The sequence below is a fragment of the Fringilla coelebs genome (assembly GCF_963513975.1).
Source record: "Fringilla coelebs genome assembly, chromosome: 11".
NCBI lineage: Eukaryota > Metazoa > Chordata > Aves > Passeriformes > Fringillidae > Fringilla > Fringilla coelebs.
This window is the reverse complement of record NC_140037.1, coordinates 2,060,019-2,078,338: the sequence shown is the minus strand read 5'-3', so window position 1 is coordinate 2,078,338 and position 18,320 is coordinate 2,060,019.

The window sequence follows — 18,320 nt, the reverse complement described above, 5'->3', positions numbered from 1 at the left end:
TTGGTCCTGAAAACTGACACCCAGAACAGTGCCTTCTGAGCTTTGTTTCCCAGGGAAAAAGCCTGTACAATGGTTCAGGGTCCTGAGGCCTCCAATAGCTCTGTGCCTCCTGGAATTCGGCCTCTGGCACGATGCCTCCCTGATGCAAGGAGGCAGCAGTGCCAACTTGGGCTGGTTTGAGAGTGCCTAGTGGGTCCTGAAAACTGACACCCAGAACAGTGGCTTGTGAGTTTTGTTTCCCAGGGAAAAAGCCTGTACAGTGGTTAAGGGTCCTGAGGCCTTAAATGGCCAGGTGCCTCCAGGAATTCGACCTCTCGCAGGATGCCTCCCAGACGCAAGGTGCCACCAGTGCCAACTTGGGCTGGTTTGAGAATGCCAAGTGGGTCCTTCAAACTGACACCCAGAACAGTATTTTGTGAGTTTTGTTTCCCAGGGAAAAAGCCTGTACAATGGCTGAGGGTCCTGCGGCCTTGAATTGCCGGGTGCCTCATGGAGATCCGCCTCCGCAGGATGCCGCCCAGACGCAAAGTCGCAGCAGTGCCAACTTGGTCTGGTTTGAGAGTGCCAAGTGGGTCCTGAAAACTGACACCCAGAACAGTGGCTTCTGAGTTTTGTTTCCCAGGGAAAAAGCCTGTACAATGGTTCAGGGTCCTGAGGCCTTCAATAGCTAGGTGCCTCCTAAAATTCGGTCTGGCACGATGCCTCCCTGATGCACGGAGGCAGCAGTGCTAACTTGGGCTGGTTTGAGATTGCCTAGTTGGTCCTGAAAACTGACACCCACAACAGTGGCTTTTGAGTTTTGTTTCCAAGGGAAAAATCATGTACCGTGGTTCAGGGTTCTGAGGCCTTAAATGGCCAGGTGCCTCCAGGAAGTCAGCCTGTCGCAGGATGTCTCCCAGACGCAAGGTGGCACCCGAGCCAACTTGAGCTGGTTTGAGAGTGCCTAGTGGGTACTGAAAACTGACACCCAGAACAGTGGCTTCTGAGTTTTGTTTCCCATGAAAAAGCCTGTACAGTTGTTTAGGGGCCTAAGGCAGAAAATGGCCAGGTGCCTCCGTGAAGTCAGCCTCTCGCAGGATGCCTCCCAGACGCAAGATGGCAACAGTGCCCACTTGGTCTAGTTTGAGAGTGACAAGTGGGTCCTGAAAACTGACACCCAGAACAGTGGATTGTGAGTTTTGTTTCTCAGGGAAAAGGCCTGTACACTGGTTCAGGGGCCTGAAACTTTAAACGGGCGAGTACCTCCTGGAATTCGACCTCTCGCAGGATGCCTCCCAGACGCAAGGTGGCACCAGTGCCAACTTGGGCTGGTTTGAGAGTGCCAAGTGGGTCCTGAAAACTGACACCCAGAACAGTAGTTTGTGAATTTTGTTTCCCAGGGAAAAAGCCTTTACAATGGCTGAGGGTCCTGCGGCTTTGAATTGCCGGGTGCCTCATGGAGATCTGCCGCCGCAGGATGCCGCCCAGACGCAAAGTCGCAGCAGTGCCAACTTGGTCTGGTTTAAGAGTGCCAAGTGGGTCCTGAAAACTGACACCCAGAACAGTGGCTTCTGAGTTTTGTTTCCCAGGGAAAAAGCCTGTACAGTGGTTCAGGGTCATGATGCCTTAAATGGCCAGGTGCCTCCTGTAAGTCGGCCTCTCGCAGGATGCCTCCCATACGCAAGGTGGCACCAGTGCCAACTTGGGCTGGTTTGAGAGTGCCTAGTGGGTCCTGAAAGCTGACACCTTGAGCAGTGGCTTGTGAGTTTTGTTTCCCAGGGAAAAAGCCTGTACAATGGTTCAGGTTCCAGCGGCCTTAAATTGCCGGGTGCCTCCTGGAGATCCGCCTCATGCAGGATGCTTCCCTGACGCTTCGCGGCACCGGTGCTCACTTAGACTGGTTTGAGAGTGCCTAGTTGGTCCTGCAAACTGACACCAAGAACAGTAGCTTGTGAGTTTTGATTCCCAGGGAAAAAGCCTGTACAGTGGTTCAGGGTCCTGAGGCCTTTAATGGCCATGTGCCTCCTGGAATTCGGCCTCTCGCCGGATGCCTCCCAGACGCAAGGTGGCAGTAGTGCACACTTGGTCTGGTTTGAGAGTGCCTAGTGGGTCCTGAAAACTGACACCCAGAACAGTGGCTTCTGAGTTTTGTTTCCCAGGGAAAAAGCCTGTACAGTGGTTCAGGGTCCTGAGGCCTTTAATGGCCAGGTGCCTCCTGGAATTCGGCCTCTCGCAGGATGCCGCCCAGACGCAAAGTCGCAGCAGTGCCAACTTGGTCTGGTTTGAGAGTGCCAAGTGGGTCCTGAAAACTGACACCCAGAACAGTGGCTTCTGAGTTTTGTTTCCCAGGGAAAAAGCCTGTACAATGGTTCAGGGTCCTGAGGCCTTCAATAGCTAGGTGCCTCCTAAAATTCGGTCTGGCATGATGCCTCCCTGATGCACGGATACAGCAGTGCTAACTTGGGCTGGTTTGAGATTGCCTAGTTGGTCCTGAAAACTGACACCCAGAACAGTGGCTTTTGAGTTTTGTTTCCAAGGGAAAAATCATGTACCGTGGTTCAGGGTTCTGAGGCCTTAAATGGCCAGGTGCCTCCAGGAAGTCAGCCTGTCGCAGGATGCCTCCCAGACGCAAGGTGGCACCAAGGCCAACTTGGGCTGGTTTGAGATTGCCTAGTTGGTCCTGAAAACTGACACCCAGAACAGTGGCTTGTGAGTTTTGTTTCCCAGGGAAAAAGCCTGTACAGTGGTTCAGGGTCGTGAGGCCTTAAATGGCCAGGTGCCTCCAGGAAGTCTGCCTCTCGCAGGATGCCTCCAGACGCAAGGTGGCGGCACCAGTGCTCACTTGGTCTGGTTTGAGAGTGCCTAGTGGGTCCTGAAAACTGACACCTAGAGCAGTGGCTTCTGAGTTTTGTTTCCCAGGAAAAAAGCCTGTACAATGGTTCAGGGTCCTGAGGTCTTAAATGGTCAGGTGCCTCCTGGAATTCGGCCTCTGACAGGATTCCTCCCAGACGCAAGGTGGCACCAGTGCCAAATTGGTCTAGTTTGAGAGTGCCAAGTGGGTCCTGAAAACTGACACCCAGAACAGTGGCTTGTGAGTTTTGTTCCCCAGGGAAAAGGCCTGTTCAATGGATCAGGTTCCTGCGGCCTTAAATTGCCGGGTGCCTCCTGGAGATCCGCCTCTTGCAGGATTTTACCAATACGCTAAGCGGCACCATTCCCCACGTAGTCTGGTTTGAGAGTGTCAAGTGGGTCCTTCAAACTGATACCAAAAACAGTGGCTTCTGAGTTTTGTTTCCCAGGGAAAAAGCCTGTACAGTGGTTCAGGGTCCTGAGGCCTTTAATGGCCAGGTGCCTCCTGGAATTCGGCCTCTCGCAGGATGCCTCCCAGACGCGAGGAGGCACCAGTGGCAACTTGGGCTAGTTTGAGAGTGCCTAGTGGGTCCTGAAAACTGACACCTAGAGCAGTGGCTTCTGAGTTTTGTTTCCCAGGAAAAAAGCCTGTACAATGGTTCAGGGTCCTGAGGTCTTAAATGGTCAGGTGCCTCCTGGAATTCGGCCTCTGACAGGATTCCTCCCAGACGCAAGCTGGCACCAGTGCCAAATTGGTCTAGTTTGAGAGTGCCAAGTGGGTCCTGAAAACTGACACCCAGAACAGTATTTTGTGAGTTTTGTTTCCCAGGGAAAAAGCCTGTACAATGGCTGAGGGTCCTGCGGCCTTGAATTGCCGGGTGCCTCATGGAGATCCGCCTCCGCAGGATGCCGCCCAGACGCAAAGTCGCAGCAGTGCCAACTTGGTCTGGTTTGAGAGTGCCAAGTGGGTCCTGAAAACTGACACCCAGAATAGTGGCTTCTGAGTTTTGTTTCCCAGGGAAAAAGCCTGTACAATGGTTCAGGGTCCTGAGGCCTTCAATAGCTAGGTGCCTCCTAAAATTCGGTCTGGCACGATGCCTCCCTGATGCACGGAGGCAGCAGTGCTAACTTGGGCTGGTTTGAGATTGCCTAGTTGGTCCTGAAAACTGACACCCAGAACAGTGGCTTTTGAGTTTTGTTTCCAAGGGAAAAATCATGTACCGTGGTTCAGGGTTCTGAGGCCTTAAATGGCCAGGTGCCTCCAGGAAGTCAGCCTGTCGCAGGATGTCTCCCAGACGCAAGGTGGCACCCGAGCCAACTTGAGCTGGTTTGAGAGTGCCTAGTGGGTACTGAAAACTGACACCCAGAACAGTGGCTTCTGAGTTTTGTTTCCCATGAAAAAGCCTGTACAGTGGTTTAGGGTCCTGAGGCGTTAAATGGCTAGGTGCCTCCTGGAATTCGGCCTCTCGCAGGATGCCTCCCAGACGCAAGGTGGCAACAGTGCCAACTTGGTCTAGTTTGAGAGTGACAAGTGGGTCCTGAAAACTGACACCAAGAACAGTGGCTTATGAGTTTTGTTTCCCAGGGAAAAGGCCTGTAAACAGGTTCAGGGGCCTGAGGAATTAAATTGCCGGGTGCCACCTTGAATTCGGCCTCCGAAGGATGCCTCCCATACGTAGGGTGGCAGCAGTGCCACCTTTTTATGGTTTGAGAGTGCCTAGTGTGTCCTGCAAAGTGACACCCAGAACAGTGTCTTCTGAGTTTTGTTTCCCAGGGAAAAAGCCTGCACAGTGGTTCAGGGTGCTGAGGCCTTAAATGGCCGAGTGCCTCCTGGAATTCGGCCTTAAATCGCAGGATGCCTCCCAGACGCAAGGTGGCACCAGCGCCTACTTTGTCTGGATTGAGAGTGCCTAGTGGGTCCTGAAAACTGACACCCAGAACAGTGGCTTGTGAGTTTCCTTGCCTTGGGAAAAGGCCTGTATAATGGATCAGGGTCCTTCGGCCTTAAATTGCCGGGTGCCTCCTGGAGATCCGCCTCTTGCAGGATTTTGCTCAGACGCTAAGCGGCACCATTGCCCACTTAGTCTGGTTTTGGAGTGTCAAGTGGGTCCTTCAAACTGACACCAAGAACAGTGGCTTCTGAGTTTTGTTTCCCAGGGAAAAAGCTTGTACAGTGGTTCAGGGTCGTGTGGCGTTAAATTTCAGGGAGCCTCCGGGAATTCAGCCTCTCGATGGATGCCTCCCAGTCGCAAGGAGGCAGCAGTGCCAACTTGGGCTGGTTTGAGAATGCCTAGTGGGTCCTGCAAACTGACTCCCAGAACAGTGGCTTCTGAGTTTTGTTTCCCAGGGAAAAAGCCTGTGTATTGGTTCAGGGTCCTGAGTCCTTAAATTGCCAAGTTCCTCCTGGAAGGCGGCCTCTCGCAGGATGCCTCCGAGACGCAAGGTGGCCGTAGTGCCAGCTTGGTCTAGTCTGAGAATGCAAAGTGGGTCCTGAAAACTGACACCAAGAACAGTGGTTTGTGAGTTTTGTTTCCCAGGGAAAAATCCTGTACAATGGTTCAGGGTCCTGCGGCCATAAATTGCCGGGTGCCTCCTAAAGATCCGCCTCTTGCAGGATGCTTCCCAGACGCTTAGCGGCACCGGTGCTCACTTAGTCTGGTTTGAGAGTGCCTAGTGTGTCCTGAAAACTGAAACCAAGTACAGTGGCTTCTGAGTTTTGTTTCCCAGGGAAAAAGCCTGTACAGTGGTTCAGGGTCCTGAGGCCTTAAATAGCTAGGTGCCTCCTGGAATTCGGCCTCTCGCAGGATGCCTCCCAGACGCAAGGAGGCACCAGGGCCTACTTGGTCTGGTTTGAGAGTGCCTAGTGGGTTCTGAAAACTGACACCCAGAACAGTGGCTTCTGAGTTTTGTTTCCCAGGGAAAAAGCCTGTACAGTGGTTCATGGTCCATTAACGGCCAGGTGCCTCCTGGAAATCGGCCTCTCCCAGGATGCCTTCCAGACGCAAGGTGGCACCAGTGCCAACTTGGTCTGGTTTGAGAGTGCCTAGTGTGTCCTGAAAACAGACACCAAGTACAGTGGCTTCTGAATTTTGTTTCCCAGGGAAAAAGCCTGTACTGTGGTTCAGGGTCCTGAGGCCTTAAATGGCCAGGTGCCTCCAGGAAGTCGGCCTGTCGCAGGATGCCTCCCAGACGCAAGGTGGCACCCGTGCCAACTTGGGCTGGTTTGAGAGTGCCTAGTGGGTTCTGAAAACTGACACCCATAACAGTGGCTTCTGAGTTTTGTTTCTCAGGCAAAAAGCCTGTACAGTGGTTTAGGGGCCTAAGGCAGGAAATGGCCAGGTGCCTCCAGGAAGTCGGCCTCTCGCAGGATGCCTCCCAGACGCAATGTGGCACCAGTGCAAACTTGGTCTAGTTTGAGAGTGACAAGTGGGTCCGGAAAACTTACACCCAGAACAGTGGATTGTGAGTTTTGTTTCCCAGGGAAAAGGCCTGTACACAGGTTCAGGGGCCTGAAACTTTAAATGGGCGAGTGCCTCCTGGAATTCGACCTCTCGCAGGATGCCTCCCAGACGCAAGGTGGCACCAGTGCCAACTTGGTCTAGTTTGAGAGTGCCAAGTGGGTCCTGAAAACTGACATCCAGAACAGTGGCTTGTGAGTTTTGTTTCCCAGGGAAAAAGCCTGTACAATGGTTCAGGGTCCTGCGGCCTTAAATTGCCGGGTGCCTCCTGGAGATCCGCCTCTTGCAGGATTTTTCCAATACGCTAAGCGGCACCATTTCTCACATAGTCTGGTTTGAGAGTGTCAAGTGGGTCCTTCAAACTGATACCAAGAACAGTGGCTTCTGAGTTTTGTTTCTCAGGGAAAAAGCCTGTACAGTGGTTCAGGGTCCTTAGGCCTTCAATGGCTAGGTGCCTCCTGGAATTCGGCCTCTGGCACGATGCCTCCCATACGCAAGGTGGCACCAAGGCCAACTTGGGCTGGTTTGAGATTGCCTAGTTGGTCCTGAAAACTGACACCCAGAACAGTGGCTTCTGAGTTTTGTTTCCCAGGGAAAAAGCCTGTACAGTGGTTCAGGGTCGTGAGGCCTTAAATGGCCAGGTGCCTCCAGGAAGTCTTCCTCTCGCAGGATGCCTCCAGACGCAAGGTGGCGGCACCAGTGCTCACTTGGTCTGGTTTGAGAGTGCCTAGTGGGTCCTGAAAACTGACACCTAGAGCAGTGGCTTCTGAGTTTTGTTTCCCAGGGAAAAAGCCTGTACAATGGTTCAGGGTCCTGAGGTCTTAAATGGTCAGGTGCCTCCTGGAATTCGGCCTCTGACAGGATTCCTCCCAGACGCAAGGTGGCACCAGTGCCAAATTGGTCTAGTTTGAGAGTGCCAAGTGGGTCCTGAAAACTGACACCCAGAACAGTGGCTTGTGAGTTTTGTTCCCCAGGGAAAAGGCCTGTTCAATGGATCAGGTTCCTGCGGCCTTAAATTGCCGGGTGCCTCCTGGAGATCCGCCTCTTGCAGGATTTTACCAATACGTTAAGCGGCACCATTCCCCACGTAGTCTGGTTTGAGAGTGTCAAGTGGGTCCTTCAAACTGATACCAAAAACAGTGGCTTCTGAGTTTTGTTTCCCAGGGAAAAAGCCTGTACAGTGGTTTAGGGTCCTGAGGCGTTAAATGGCTAGGTGCCTCCTGGAATTCCGCCTCTCGCAGGATGCCTCCCAGACGCAAGGTGGCAACAGTGCCAACTTGGTCTAGTTTGAGAGTGCCTAGTGGGTCCTGAAAACTGACACCAAGAACAGTGGCTTATGAGTTTTGTTTCCCAGGGAAAAGGCCTGTAAACAGGTTCAGGGGCCTGAGGAATTAAATTGCCGGGTGCCACCTTGAATTCGGCCTCCGAAGGATGCCTCCCATACGTAGGGTGGCAGCAGTGCCACCTTTTTATGGTTTGAAAGTGCCTAGTGTGTCCTGCAAAGTGACACCCAGAACAGTGTCTTCTGAGTTTTGTTTCCCAGGGAAAAAGCCTGCACAGTGGTTCAGGGTGCTGAGGCCTTAAATGGCCGAGTGCCTCCTGGAATTCGGCCTTAAATCGCAGGATGCCTCCCAGACGCAAGGTGGCACCAGTGCCTACTTTGTCTGGATTGAGAGTGCCTAGTGGGTCCTGAAAACTGACAACCAGAACAGTGGCTTGTGAGTTTCCTTGCCTTGGGAAAAGGCCTGTATAATGGATCAGGGTCCTTCGGCCTTAAATTGCCGGGTGCCTCCTGGAGATCCGCCTCTTGCAGGATTTTGCTCAGACGCTAAGCGGCACCATTGCCCACTTAGTCTGGTTTTGGAGTGTCAAGTGGGTCCTTCAAACTGACACCAAGAACAGTGGCTTCTGAGTTTTGTTTCCCAGGGAAAAAGCTTGTACAGTGGTTCAGGGTCGTGGGGCGTTAAATTTCAGGGTGCCTCCGGGAATTCGGCCTCTCGATGGATGCCTCCCAGTCGCAAGGAGGCAGCAGTGCCAACTTGGGCTGGTTTGAGAATGCCTAGTGGGTCCTGAACACTGACTCCCAGAACAGTGGCTTCTGAGTTTTGTTTCCCAGGGAAAAAGCCTGTGTATTGGTTCAGGGTCCTGAGTCCTTAAATTGCCAAGTTCCTCCTGGAAGGCGGCCTCTCGCAGGATGCCTCCGAGACGCAAGGTGGCCGTAGTGCCAGCTTGGTCTAGTCTGAGAATGCAAAGTGGGTCCTGAAAACTGACACCAAGAACAGTGGTTTGTGAGTTTGTTTCCCAGGGAAAAATCCTGTACAATGGTTCAGGGTCCTGCGGCCATAAATTGCCGGGTGCCTCCTAAAGATCCGCCTCTTGCAGGATGCTTCCCAGACGCTTAGCGGCACCGGTGCTCACTTAGTCTGGTTTGAGAGTGCCTAGTGTGTCCTGAAAACTGACACTAAGTACAGTGGCTTCTGAGTTTTGTTTCCCAGGGAAAAAGCCTGTACAGTGGTTCAGGGTCCTGAGGCCTTAAATAGCTAGGTGCCTCCTGGAATTCGGCCTCTCGCAGGATGCCTCCCAGACGCAAGGAGGCACCAGTGCCTACTTGGTCTGGTTTGAGAGTGCCTAGTGGGTTCTGAAAACTGACACCCAGAACAGTGGCTTCTGAGTTTTGTTTCCCAGGGAAAAAGCCTGTACAGTGGTTCATGGTCCTGAGGCCGTTAATGGCCTGGTGCCTCCTGGAAATCGGCCTCTCCCAGGATGCCTTCCAGACGCAAGGTGGCACCAGTGCCAACTTGGTCTGGTTTGAGAGTGCCTAGTGTGTCCTGAAAACAGACACCAAGTACAGTGGCTTCTGAATTTTGTTTCCCAGGGAAAAAGCCTGTACTGTGGTTCAGGGTCCTGAGGCCTTAAATGGCCAGGTGCCTCCAGGAAGTCGGCCTGTCGCAGGATGCCTCCCAGACGCAAGGTGGCACCCGTGCCAACTTGGGCTGGTTTGAGAGTGCCTAGTGGGTTCTGAAAACTGACACCCATAACAGTGGCTTCTGAGTTTTGTTTCTCAGGCAAAAAGCCTGTACAGTGGTTTAGGGGCCTAAGGCAGGAAATGGCCAGGTGCCTCCAGGAAGTCGGCCTCTCGCAGGATGCCTCCCAGACGCAATGTGGCACCAGTGCAAACTTGGTCTAGTTTGAGAGTGACAAGTGGGTCCGGAAAACTTACACCCAGAACAGTGGATTGTGAGTTTTGTTTCCCAGGGAAAAGGCCTGTACACAGGTTCAGGGGCCTGAAACTTTAAATGGGCGAGTGCCTCCTGGAATTCGACCTCTCGCAGTATGCCTCCCAGACGCAAGGTGGCACCAGTGCCAACTTGGTCTAGTTTGAGAGTGCCAAGTGGGTCCTGAAAACTGACATCCAGAACAGTGGCTTGTGAGTTTTGTTTCCCAGGGAAAAAGCCTGTACAATGGTTCAGGGTCCTGCGGCCTTAAATTGCCGGGTGCCTCCTGGAGATCCGCCTCTTGCAGGATTTTAACAATACGCTAAGCGGCACCATTTCTCACATAGTCTGGTTTGAGAGTGTCAAGTGGGTCCTTCAAACTGATACCAAGAACAGTGGCTTCTGAGTTTTGTTTCTCAGGGAAAAAGCCTGTACAGTGGTTCAGGGTCCTTAGGCCTTAAATGGCCAGGTGCCTCCAGTAAGTCGGCCTCTCGCAGGATGCCTCCCATACGCAAGGTGGCACCTGTGCCAACTTGGGCTGGTTTGAGAGTGCCTAGTGGGTCCTGAAAGCTGACACCTAGAGCAGTGGCTTCTGAGTTTTGTTTCCAAGGGAAAAAGCCTGTACAGTGGTTTAGGGGCCTAAGGCAGAAAATGGCCAGGTGCCTCCGTGAAGTCGGCCTACCGCAGGACTGCTCCCAGACGCAAGGTGGCACCAGTGCCAACTTGGTCTAGTTTGAGAGTGCCAAGTGGGTCCTGAAAACTGACACCCAGAACAGTGGCTTCTGAGTTTTGTTTCCCAGGGAAAAAGCCTGTACAAGGGTTCAGGTTCCTGCGGCCTTAAATTGCCGGGTGCCTCCTGGAGATCCGCCTCTTGCAGGATGCTTCCCTGACGCTTCGCGGCACCAGTGCTCACTTAGACTGGTTTGAGTGTGCCTAGTTGGTCCTGCAAACTGACACCAAGAACAGTAGCTTGTGAGTTTTGATTCCCAGGGAAAAAGCCTGTACAGTGGTTCAGGGTCCTGAGGCCTTTAATGGCCATGTGCCTCCAGGAATTCGGCCTCTCGCCGGATGCCTCCCAGACGCAAGGTGGCAGTAGTGCCAACTTGGTCTGGTTTGAGAGTACCTAGTGGGTCCTGAAAACTGACACCCAGAACAGTGGCTTCTGAGTTTTGTTTCCCAGGGAAAAAGCCTGTACAGTGGTTCAGGGTCCTGAGGCGTTAAATTTCACGGTGCCTCCTGGAATTCGGCCTCTCGCAGGATGCCTCCCAGACGCGAGGAGGCACCAGTGGCAACTTGGGCTAGTTTGAGAGTGCCTAGTGGGTCCTGAAAACTGACACCCAGAACAGTGTCTTCTGAGTTTTGTTTCCCAGGGAAAAAGCGTGTACAATGGTTTAGGGTCTAGAGGCCTTGAATTACAAGGTGCCTCATGGAGATCTGCCTCCGCATGATGCCACCCAGACGCAAAGGAGCAGCAGTGCCAACTTGGTCTGGTTTGAGAGTGCCAAGTTGGTCCTGAAAAGTGACACCAAGAACAGTGCCTTCTGAGTTTTGTTTCCCAGGGAAAAAGCCTGTACAATGGTTCAGGGTCCTGAGGCCTTCAATAGCTAGGTGCCTCCTGGAATTCGGCCTCTGGCACGATGCCTCCCAGATGCAAGGAGGCAGCAGTGCCAACTTGGGCTGGTTTGAGATTGCCTAGTTGGTCCTGAAAACTGACACCCAGAACAGTGGCTTCTGAGTTTTGTTTCCCAGGGAAAAAGACTGTACAGTGGTTCAGGGTCGTGAGGCCTTAAATTGCCGGGTGCCTCCTGGAGATCCGCCTCTTGCAGGATTTTTCCAATACGCTAAGCGGCACCATTTCTCACATAGTCTGGTTTGAGAGTGTCAAGTGGGTCCTTCAAACTGATACCAAGAACAGTGGCTTCTGAGTTTTGTTTCTCAGGGATAAAGCCTGTACAGTGGTTCAGGGTCCTGAGGCCTTAAATGGCCAGGTGCCTCCAGTAAGTCAGCCGCTCTCAGGATGCCTCCCATACGCAAAGTGGCACCTGTGCCAACTTGGGCTGGTTTGAGAGTGCCTAGTGGGTCCTGAAAGCTGACACCTAGAGCAGTGGCTTCTGAGTTTTGTTTCCCAGGGAAAAAGCCTGTACACTGGTTCAGGGTCCTGAGGTCTTAAATGGTCAGGTGCCTCCTGGAATTCGGCCTCTGACAGGATTCCTCCCAGACGCAAGGTGGCACCAGTGCCAAATTGGTCTAGTTTGAGAGTGCCAAGTGGGTCCTGAAAACTGACACCCAGAACAGTGGCTTGTGAGTTTTGTTTCCCAGGGAAAAGGCCTGTACAATGGATCAGGTTCCCGCGGCCTTAAATTGCCGGGTGCCTCCTGGAGATCCGCCTCTTGCAGGATTTTGCCAATACGTTAAGCGGCACCATTGCCCACTTAGTCTGGTTTAAGAGTGTCAAGTGGGTCCTTAAAACTGATACCAAAAACAGTGGCTTCTGAGTTTTGTTTCCCAGGGAAAAAGCCTGTACAGTGGTTCAGGGTCCTGAGGCCTTAAATGGCTAGGTGCCTCCTGGAATTCGGCCTCTCGCAGGATGCCGCCATAACGCAAGGTGGCAACAGTGCCAACTTGGTCTGGTTTGAGAGTGCCTAGAGGGTTCTGAAAACTGACACCCAGAACAGTGGCTTCTGAGTTTTGTTTCCCAGGGAAAAAGCCTGTACAGTGGTTCATGGTCCTGAGGCCTTTAATGGCCAGGTGCCTCCTGGAAATCGGCCTCTCGCAGGATGCCTTCCAGACGCAAGGTGGCACCAGTGCCAACTTGGTCTAGTTTTAGAGTGCCAAGTGGGTACTGAAAACTGACACCCATAACAGTGGCTTCTGAGTTTTGTTTCTCAGGCAAAAAGCCTGTACAGTGGTTTAGGGGCGTAAGGCAGGAAATGGCCAGGTGCCTCCGTGAAGTCGGCCTCTCGCAGGATGCCTCCCAGACGCAATGTGGCACCAGTGCAAACTTGGTCGGGTTTGAGAGTGACAAGTGGGTCCTGAAAACTGACACCCAGAACAGTGGATTGTGAGTTTTCTTTCCCACGGAAAAGGCCTGTACACAGGTTCAGGGGCCTGAAACTTTAAATGGGCGAGTGCCTCCTGGAATTCGACCTCTCGCAGGATGCCTCCCAGACGCAAGGTGGCACCAGTGCCAACTTGGGCTGCTTTGAGAGTGCCAAGTGGGTCCTGAAAACTGTCACCCAGAACAGTAGTTTGTGAGTTTTGTTTCCCAGGGAAAAAGCCTGTACAATGAATGGTTGAGGGTCCGGCAGCCTTGAATTGCCTGGTGCCTCCTGGAGATCCGCCTCCGCAGGAGGCCGCCCAGACGCAAAGTGGCAGCAGTGCCAACTTGGTCTGTTTTTAGAGTGCCAAGTGGGTCCTGAAAACTGACACCCAGAACAGTGGCTTCTGAGTTTTGTTTCCCAGGGAAAAAGCCTGTACAGTGGTTCAGGGTCCTGAGGCCTTTAATGGCTAGGTGCCTCCAGGAATTCGGCCTCTCTCAGGATGCCTTCCAGACGCAATGTGGCACCAGTGCCAACTTGGTCTAGTTTGAGAGTGCCAAGTGGGTCCTGAAATCTGACATCCAGAACAGTGTCTTCTGAGTTTTGTTTCCCAGGGAAAAAGCGTGTACAATGGTTCAGGGCCTTGAGGTCTTAAATTTAAGGGTGCCTCCTGCAGATCCGTCTCTCGCAGGATGCCTCCCAGATGCAAGGAGACAGCAGTGCCAACTTGGTCTGGTTTGAGAGTGCCTAGAGGGTTCTGAAAACTGACACCCAGAACAGTGGCTTCTGAGTTTGTTTCCCAGGGAAAAAGCCTGTACAGTGGTTCAGGGTCCTGAGGCCTTAAATGGCCAGGTGCCTCCTGGAATTCGGCCTCTCACAGGATTCCTCCCAGACGCAAGGTGGCACCAGTCCCAACTTGGTCTAGTTTGAGAGTGCCAAGTGGGTCCTGAAAACTGACACCCAGAACAGTGGCTTGTGAGTTTTGATGCCCAGGGAAAAAGCCTGTACAATGGTTCAGGGTCCTGCGGCCTTAAATTGCCGGGTGCCTCCTGGAGATCCGCCTCTTGCAGGATTTTTCTAATTCGCTAAGCGGCACCATTTCCCACATAGTCTGGTTTGATTGTGTCAAGTGGGTCCTTAAAACTGATACCAAGAACAGTGGCTTCTGAGTTTTGTTTCTCAGGGATAAAGCCTGTACAGTGGTTCAGGGTCCTGAGGCCTTAAATGGCCAGGTGCCTCCAGTAAGTCAGCCGCTCTCAGGATGCCTCCCATACGCAAGGTGGCACCTGTGCCAACTTGGGCTGGTTTGAGAGTGCCTAGTGGGTCCTGAAAGCTGACACCTAGAGCAGTGGCTTCTGAGTTTTGTTTCCAAGGGAAAAAGCCTGTACAGTGGTTTAGGGGCCTAAGGCAGAAATTGGCCGGGTGCCTCCTGGAATTCGGCCTACCGCAGGATTCCTCCCAGACGCAAGGTGGCACCAGTGCCAACTTGGTCTAGTTTGAGAGTGCCAAGTGGGTCCTGAAAACTGACACCCAGAACAGTGGCTTGTGAGTTTTTTTTCCCAGGGAAAAAGCCTGTACAATGGTTCAGGGTCCTGCGGCCTTAAATTGCCGGGTGCCTCCTGGAGATCCGCCTCTCGCAGGATGCCTCCCAGACGCAAGGTGGCACCAGTGCCAACTTGGTCTGGTTTAAGAGTGCCAATTGTGTCCTGAAAACTGACACCTAGAACAGTGGCTTGTGAGTTTTGTTTCCCAGGGAAAAAGCCTGTAAAATGGATTAGGTTAATGCCGCCTTTAATAGCCGGGTGCCACCTGGAGATCCGCCCCTCGCAGGATGCCTCCCAGACGCAAGGTGGCACCAGTGCCAACTTGGTCTGGTTTGAGAGTGCCAAGTGTGTCCTGAAAACTGACACCCAGAACAGTGGCTTGTGAGTTGTGTTTCCCAGGGAAAAAGCCTGTACAATGGTTCAGGGTCCTGCGGCCTTAAATTGCCGGGTGCCTCCAGGAATTCGGCCTCTCGCAGGATGCCTCCCAGACGCAAGGTGGCGCCAGTTCCAACTTTGTCTTGTTTGAGAGTGCCAAGTGGGTCCTGCAAACTGACACCCAGAACAGTAGCTTGTGAGTTTTGTTTCCCAGGGAAAAAGCCTGTACAATGGTTCAGGGTCCTGCGGCCTTAAACTGCTGGGTGCCTCCTGGAATTCGGCCTCTCGCAGGATGCCTCCCAGACACAAGGTGGCGCCAGTGCCAACTTGGTTTGGTCTAAGAGTGCCAAGTGGGTCCTGAAAACTGACACCCAGAACAGTGGCTTGTGAGTTTTGTTTCCCAGGGAAAAAGCCTGTACAATGGTTCAGGGTCCTGCGGCCTTAAATTGCCGGGTGCCTCCTGGAATTGCGCCTCTCGCAGGATGCCTCCCAGACGCAATGTGGCACCAGTGCCAACTTGGTCTAGTTTGAGAGTGCCAAGTGGGTCCTGAAATCTGACATCCAGAACAGTGTCTTCTGAGTTTTGTTTCCCAGGGAAAAGGCCTGTACAATGGTTCAGGGCCTTGAGGTCTTAACTTTAAGGGTGCCTCCTGCAGATCCGTCTCTCGCAGGATGCCTCCCAGATGCAAGGAGACAGCAGTGCCAACTTGGTCTGGTTTGAGAGTGCCTAGAGGGTTCTGAAAACTGACACCCAGAACAGTGGCTTCTGAGTTTTGTTTCCCAGGGAAAAAGCCTGTACAGTGGTTCAGGGTCCTGAGGCCTTAAATGGCCAGGTGCCTCCTGGAATTCGGCCTCTCACAGGATTCCTCCCAGACGCAAGGTGGCACCAGTCCCAACTTGGTCTAGTTTGAGAGTGCCAAGTGGGTCCTGAAAACTGACACCCAGAACAGTGGCTTGTGAGTTTTGATGCCCAGGGAAAAAGCCTGTACAATGGTTCAGGGTCCTGCGGCCTTAAATTGCCGGGTGCCTCCTGGTGATCCGCCTCTTGCAGGATTTTTCTAATTCGCTAAGCGGCACCATTTCCCACAAAGTCTGGTTTGATTGTGCCAAGTGGGTCCTTAAAACTGATACCAAGAACAGTGGCTTCTGAGTTTTGTTTCTCAGGGATAAAGCCGGTACAGTGGTTCAGGGTACTGAGGCCTTAAATGGCCAGGTGCCTCCAGTAAGTCAGCCGCTCTCAGGATGCCTCCCATACGCAAGGTGGCACCTGTGCCAACTTGGGCTGGTTTGAGAGTGCCTAGTGGGTCCTGAAAGCTGACACCTAGAGCAGTGGCTTCTGAGTTTTGTTTCCAAGGGAAAAAGCCTGTACAGTGGTTTAGGGGCCAAAGGCAGAAAATGGCCGGGTGCCTCCTGGAATTCGGCCTACCGCAGGATTCCTCCCAGACGCAAGGTGGCACCAGTGCCAACTTGGTCTAGTTTGAGAGTGCTAACTGGGTCCTGCAAACTGACACCCAGAACAGTGGCTTGTGAGTTTTGTTTCCCAGGGAAAAAGCCTGTACAATGGTTCAGGGTCCTGACGCCTTAAACTGCTGGGTGCCTCCTGGAATTCGGCCTCTCGCAGGATGCCTCCCAGACACAAGGTGGCGCCAGTGCCAACTTGGTCTGGTTTAAGAGTGCCAAGTGGGTCCTGCAAACTGACACCCAGAACAGTGGCTTGTGAGTTTTGTTTCCCAGGGAAAAAGCCTGTACAATGGTTCAGGGTCCTGCGGCCTTAAATTGCCGGGTGCCTCCTGGAGATCCGCCTCTCGCAGGATGCCTCCCAGACGCAAGGTGGCACCAGTGCCAACTTGGTCTGGTTTAAGAGTGCCAAGTGTGTCCTGAAAACTGATACCCAGAACAGTGGCTTGTGAGTTTTGTTTCCCAGGGAAAAAGCCTGTAAAATGGTTTAGGTTAATGCCGCCTTTAATAGCCGGGTGCCACCTGGAGATCCGCCCCTCGCAGGATGCCTCCCAGACGCAAGGTGGAACAAGTGCCAACTTGGTCTGGTTTGAGAGTGTCAAGGGGGTCCTGCAAACTGACACCCAGAACAGTGGCTTGTGAGTTTTGTTTCCCAGGGAAAAAGCCTGTACAATGGTTCAGGGTCCTGCGGCCTTAAATTGCCGGGTGCCTCCTGGAATTCGGCATCTTGCAAGATGCCTCCTAGACGCAAGGTGGCACCAGTGCCAGCTTGGTCTGGTTTGAGAGTGCCAAGTGGGTCCTGCAAACTGACACCCAGAACAGTAGCTTCTGAATTTTTTTTCCCCAGGGAAAAAGACTGTAGTATGGTTCAGGGGCCTGCGGCCTTAAATTGCCGGGTGCCTCCTGGAATTCCGCCTCTTGCAGGATGCCTCCCAGACGCAAGGTGGCACCAGTGCCAACGTGGTCTGGTTTGAGAGTGCCCGGTGGCTCCTGCAAATTGACACCCAGAACAGTGGCTTGTGAGTTTTGTTTCCCAGGGAAAAAGCCTGTACAATGGTTCAGGGGCCTGAGGCCTTAAATTGCCGTGTTCCTCCTGGAATTCGGACTCTCGCTGGGTGCCTCAGAGACGCAAAATGACACCATTTCTAACTTGGTCTGGTTTGAGAGTGCCAAGTGCGTCCTGAAAACTGACACCCAGAACAGTGGCTTGTGAGTTTTGTTTCCCAGGGAAAAAGCCTGTACAATGGTTCAGGGTCCTGCGGCCTTAAATTGCCGGGTGACTCCTGGAATTCGGCCTCTCAAAGGATGCCTCCCAGACGCAAGGTGGCACCAGTTCAAACTTGGTCTGGTTTAAGAGTGCCAAGTGGGTCCTGAAAACTGACACCCAGAACAGTGGCTTGTGAGTTTTGTTTCCCAGGGAAAAAGCCTGTACAATGGTTCAGGGGCCTGCGGCCTTAAATTGCCGGGTGTCTCCTGGAATTGCGCCTCTCGCAGGATGCCTCCCAGTTGCAAGGTGGCACCAGTGCCAACTTGGTCTGGTTTGAGAGTGCCAGGTGGCTCCTGCAAACTGACACCCAGAACAGTGGCTTGTGAGTTTTCTTTCCCAGGGAAAAAGCCTGTAAAATGGTTTAGGGTAATGCCGCCTTTAATAGCCGGGTGCCACCTGGAGATTCGCCTCTCGCAGGATGCCTCCCAGACGCAAGGTGGCACCAGTGCCAACTTAGTCTGGTTTGAGAGTGTCAAGTGGGTTCCGAAAACTTACACCCAGAACAGTGGCTTGTGAATTTTGTTTCCCAGGGAAAAAGCCTGTACAATGGTTCAGGGGCCTGCGGCCTTAAATTGCCGGATGCCTCCTGGAATTCGGACTCTCGCAGGATGCCTCCCAGACGCAAGGTGGCACCAGTGCCAACTTGGTCTGGTTTAAGAGTGCCAAGTGGGTCCTGAAAACTGACACCCAGAACAGTGGCTTGTGAGTTTTGTTTCCCAGGGGAAAAGCCTGTACAATTGTTCAGGGTCCTGCGGCCTTAAATTGCCGGGTGCCTCCTGGAATTGCGCCTCTCGCAGGATACCTCCCAGACGCAAGGTGGCACCAGTGCCAACTTGGTCTGGTTTGAGAGTGTCAAGTGGGTCCTGAAAACTGACACCCAGAACAGTGGCTTGTGAGTTTTGTTTCCCAGGGAAAAAGCCTGTACAATGGTTCAGGGGCCTGCGGCCTTAAATTGCCGGGTGTCTCCTGGAATTGCGCCTCTCGCAGGATGCCTCCCAGACACAAGGTGGCACCAGTGCCAACTTGGTCTAAATTGAGAGTGCCAAGTGGGTCCTGCAAACTGACACCCAGAACAGTGGCTTGTGAGTTTTGTTTCCCAGGGAAAAAGCCTGTACAATGGTTCAGGGGCCTGAGGC